This window comes from Sinocyclocheilus anshuiensis, unplaced genomic scaffold, assembly GCF_001515605.1.
Source record: "Sinocyclocheilus anshuiensis isolate Anshui unplaced genomic scaffold, SAMN03320099.WGS_v1.1 scaffold1491, whole genome shotgun sequence".
NCBI classification, from domain to species: domain Eukaryota; kingdom Metazoa; phylum Chordata; class Actinopteri; order Cypriniformes; family Cyprinidae; genus Sinocyclocheilus; species Sinocyclocheilus anshuiensis.
This window is the reverse complement of record NW_015555706.1, coordinates 292239-298214: the sequence shown is the minus strand read 5'-3', so window position 1 is coordinate 298214 and position 5976 is coordinate 292239.

Here is a 5976-nt window from a genome sequence, read left to right as displayed (position 1 = left end):
GGCCAGATCCACCTGCGATCCCCACGAGCTCATTCCCTTCCGTGCCTCAGCAGCGGCGGGTCCTGAATCGCAGGAAGCAGACGGCTGCCCCTTTCCTCGAAAAGAGAGACAAACGAGAGTGAAGCTTTTTCCTTGAAAAAACGCTCGCAGTGCACGCCGATTGCCCCCTCGGAGACATCGCGTGCGTGCTCTTCGCCCAAACAAATAACGCATAGATCGTGTGTGTCATCAGATGTTAAACAACGACAACACGGATGCACACATCCTCTAAACGCTTTGCTAGTGCTCGCCATAATGATATGAATAGAGATCGCTCTTACCACAGAAATGCATGCTTCAAACAAAACAGTCAATGAAGACGAAGAAGAGAATGATGTGTTCTCCCGGCGCCTATTTATACTATAGTCGCACCTGTAGTGACGTCATGGATGTCGCCGGCCAACGTGTTGTTGGTGTTTTTTCAATGTATGCTTCAGACACGGGTCACGACGAGGCGTTCCCCCATAGCGACCCCTAGAGGATGCAGTTCGAAGTTCCCATGAAATGGAAACTCCAGATCTCACAACTGATAGGAAACGTCCTATAGACGTATTGCAGATGAGCAAACACTCTAAAAAATACGTCTTGTAGATGTAAATGCTGACGTCAAATAGACGTGTGCTATCAGGGATGGGAAATTCATGTGGGTTTTCTGTAAGGGTTCATAACAATAGCAAAACGTTCTTAGAACATATTTTGTTAACTTGGAAAATGTTTGTATTTGGGTGAATTGTTTCTTCAAAATATGATTCTGTATTCCCTGTATTACCATTGTCCCTGATAGCACAGGTATATCACAGAGACGTCTATTTGACGTCTGCATTTACATCTGCAAGACGTATTTTTTAGAGTGTTTGCTCATCTGCAATACGTCTATAGGACGTTTCCCATCAGATGTCAAATAGACGTTTAGAAGATGTCTTTAAGATGTTTATGATTTAGAATGAATGTAAAACTGAGATCTTAAAGACGTTTATCAGATGTTTGTACTCAGCAGATGCTTTCAAGATGAAGTGATTTTTAACAGACATCTTGCAGATGTACCTGTGCTATCTGGGAGATTGCTTCATCTGGAAAGCATCTGCTGTGTACAAACATCTGACAGACGTCTATAAGATGTCAGTTTTACATGAACATCTTAAAGACATCTTCTAAACGTCTATTTGACATCTGATAGGAAACGTCCTATAGACATATTGCAGATGAGCGAACACTATAAAAAAATATGTCTTGCAGATGTAAATGCAGACGTCAAATAGATGTCTCCGTGATGTACGTTTGCTTTCAGGGAGCCCAGATAGCATGTACGTCTGCAAGACATCTGTTAAAGATCGCTTCATCTGTAAAGCATCTGCTGTGTACAAACATCTGACAGACGTCTTTAAGATGTCAGTTTTACATACACATCTTAAAGACATCTTCTAAACGTCTATTTGACATCTGATAGGAAACGTCCTATAGACATATTGCAGATGAGCGAACACTCTAAAAAAATACGTCTTGCAGATAGATGTAAATGCAGACGTCAAATAGATGTCTCCGTGATGTACGTTTGCTTTCAGGGAGCCCAGATAGCACATGTACGTCTGCAAGACGTCTGTTAAAGATCGCTTCATCTGTAAAGCATCTGCTGTGTACAAACATCTGACAGACGTCTTTAAGATGTCAGTTTTACATACACATCTTAAAGACATCTTCTAAACGTCTATTTGACATCTGATAGGAAACGTCCTATAGACGTATTGCAGATGGGCAAAAATGATGACTGATGAAAATACTGATGACAGTAAAGTTAAATGCAGACGTCAAATAGATGTACGTGTGCTATCAGGGAGGAATATCCCACATCCGACTGTGAATGGAGCGCTGCATCACTATAGTTTTACATTAGAGATTTAGTCAAAAATACCGCAACTGCTTTTGACGTGTTTTGTCCCCGTCATTCTCTGAGCGTTTCGTTTCCCAGTCTTGATCTCAATGGTTATGAACGCCTGTACAGTTACTTACAGCATGTTCATATGTTGAGTCTTTTAAAGATGGCTAAACCTGAGTGATAACTGTTACAGAACATCAGTGGACTAAAAAGACCAGTATGGGTAAATACAATTGTGTGTTTTGAATAATTAAGTAAATAAAAAATTGGGGGAAAACTGTTTCATCTTTTGAGTGAATCAACAGAAACATTGTAGTGCTACAGTGACACCTAGCGGTGGAACCGCCACAGTAACGCATCTGCCCTCTGTTGGGCTGGAAAACACACATCATGTCGAAGCAAAAATAAAGGTTTATTTTCGAGTGAAAAAGGGGGGATATTGTACCACAATGGAAAATGAAGCCATTTTTAAATTCTCTTTAAATTATTTTTTTCAATACTCTTATTATTGTTACTAAAAATGCCATTGTATTACTATAAACACTTCAAAATAAACAAATGCAATAATAACTATGAATATTTCCAATGATGAAATGCATTAATGCAATTCCTGCAATTCCATTGTGGTACAAAATTGCATAAATATATTTAACTCGTCGAAAATCCTGAAATGGACAGACATTTGAGTACTTCAGCATGTGTCGTTTCTGTAGGAGTGATACCAAAAATATTCAGGAGGGAAAAAAAATCAAAATGTCATGTTGCTGGGGTAAAACATATTAATGGCTTCTTTAAAATCTGTCCTTTTAAATGCGTGCATTTTAGAATAGTGAGACAAAAATGATGTTGCTATATGGCCAAACCTTACGAGAGGGGGTTAAAGATGAATAACTGGCCTCTTTTATTCATGATTTCAGTGCTGTTGGACAGATGAGCAGAAACATACGCAAACAGACAAAAAACAACCAAGACAGTGAACAGGGTACAACATGCTTTTATGAATCAAAGGTCTTTTCTCGTTTTTTTTTTTAACAAGACAAACAGTATAAAACAAACATATGCATAGAAAATAACAGATAAACACTTGAAACAACATTCATACACATTATAATGGACGAGACCGGGCTGCTGTGAGATTGGATGGAAAAAACAAATAGAGTTGAAAACTGCAGTTTCTGCCGACTCTCATGCATCATGTGTGCTGTAAACCTCCTGGATGATTTAGCAAAGGTTAAACACACGTATGATGAGCAAATAAAAGTGACATGCATGAAAATGACACATTGACCTCAAATATCAACGATATGCCAATGATATCTGAGCTCAATAACTCTTTATTAATGCCAGTGAATGCCCACAAATCTTCCTCTCTGCCACTGACATCTCTGAACTATAGATAGATGAAGAGAAATCATGTCTCACTGCAAAAGTAAGCAAAAGACAAGAATATATTGCTTTTTACATTAAGAAACTTTGCATCTTCTATGTGTTCCATATAATACCTGAAATATTCACAAACTCAGTCTGAATGCTGTGAAACATCTCACTAGATTATGGCTCATATTCAGACAGCGAGTTCAAAATGAGTCAAACAATGTTTTCATCCAATCTCACAGCGAGCAATAAAGACATCAGATGAATTTCACACGAGTACAGGGATGCGTTCGACACGTTTAGGGATCAAAATATCATAAAGTGTAAAGAAATCCAAGGCATGCAAAGATTCCAAATGGATACTTTCTGAAGAATAGCATTCCTGAACCTAATTAACTACAAGTAGAAATATCAACAATTGTTGAGTTTTAGACAGGAACCCCCTTTTCTTTTCACACACATTTTACTAGTCAAATCAAATCTTATTTAACTCTAAAAAGGCTGCATCCTACAGCACTAACACTAATTTTGTTTTTCTGATCTGAGAACAGTGCCACGGAAATAAAGATCATGAGAGTTTCATAACCACAAAGGTAGAAAAACCTTCAACAATGACACCTTCTGACATGTATTATGGGACTAACAGTCATATTTATATCTGCATAAAATTATTCTTGAGCATATGGCAGGTGAAGAGCTTCAAAACGGTGAACCTGAGAATCGTGGAGATTCTCAATGGTTTGGTGTTTCACCACTAGATGGCAGTAAAGTCACATGACAAAATCACCCCAGAGAACATCATGCTCATATTTTCCAAAATCCGTTCAGAGCAAAACACCACTATAGATCACCTAAAATTAGTCTTTTCAGTTCACACATGGAAAATGATTCAAGAGCGATGTTAAGACTGAACTGACCTCCATTCCAGACGAACACATCTTTAACTCTCTTCAGCATCATTTCATCAGTAGCTGTCTTTGTACAATGCATACACTAAACAACACTAATGATTCACGTGTATGTGGGTCAGAACCATTGCTGTAATGAGAGCATGAGACATTTTGTAAACTTCAGATGTTTTATTAAAAGGGCCGTATTTCCACAAGAGACAATCTAAATTAGAGTGTAATGGGGTCCGGTGGTTGTGATGCGAATGAGGATTTTCTGTCAAATAAAGCACGCGTGATAAGCGTCTGTGTGCGAGAATCAATAGGAGACGGCGGAGGAGACCAGACTGACGAGGGGCCCGGGGACCATAAGACCTAGTTTCTAGAGATGAGAGGGGCATCTGCTCTGCCGCCTGGGCTAATGAGAGAACAGACTCTCGGCTTGAACACCAGAACATGTATGAAATCACAAAGAAGATCCTGTTCGAGAGCTGATGAGCTTTTACTGGACATGCTATCTTTGATATGAAGAAACGACATGATGCTTAGAGGATGTGTGAGAGTGGCTGTGTTCCGAATAACATACTACTCATACTATTTCTGCACTGTTTCTCATATGCAAAGAACCCAGATGACCTACTGTATTTACTCATATGTACAGTATACAACAAGCACACAGTGGAAAAATGCATCCCATAATGCAACGCACTGACAACGCAGCACCATTTAAAACGTTTATCATTGCACACTGCATACAAAATATATATATATATATATATGCAGTACATACAGTGCAGTATGCTAGTATTCCATTCTGAACACAGCCAGAGTAATTGACCATAAACTGGTTTAGAGAAAATGCAACCTCCTGACAACATAAAACATTTCCAGCGTCTCCATTAATCTTGGTGCTTGAATGTTGGCAGATGTTGATGCTTGTAATGCAGCTCTGAGGCCTGGATGGAGGCCAGGAGCGACTGTCTTGCTCAATAGAGGGAGCTGATGAGCAGCTGAACGTGTGATTGACGTATTGCTGTTCTGCCGCTCCAGAATCATCAGATTGAATAAGAGCACATACAAGACTCAGTGCAGAGAACCGGCACATTTCATACATGATCACACACAATCACAGATTCTTATGTAAATGCCTGATGCTGCGTGTTTCTGGTATCGCAGAGTTGAGCATCATTCAGAACTGAATTGAGATGCTTTTAAATCCAAATTCAATTCCTGAATTTAGGAAGCATTCAGTAGCAAACAGGATGCAAAACTGTAATGTAGAATTCAATGTAATGAAGTGTAGCTTTCAACAGGTTCAGAATGAATTTGCCATAAACATCATATAAACAACATATGATATATTTTCCGAAAACATTAGATGATCAAAGTTTCAAATGCCACCTATAGAATTATTTTTTTCTTTTACAGTTATTATATTTAATAAATTAACTTTCATTTGGTTACTAAAAATAAAAATAAAACCATTACCTGAAATAAAATAAACATTAACTGAAATAAAATAAAATGTGTTCTTAAATATTAGTGCCGTCAAACGATTAATCGTGATTAATCGCTTCCAACATACGTTTTTGTTTACATAATATATGTATGTGTACTGTGTATATTTATTATGTATATATAAACACACACACATGCATGTATATATTTCAGAACAATGTTATTTTTATATATTAAATATATTTATAATATAAATTATTTGTATATAAATATAGACATGTAAATATTTTCAAAATATATACTGTATGTGTGTGTATATATATATATATATATATACACATAATA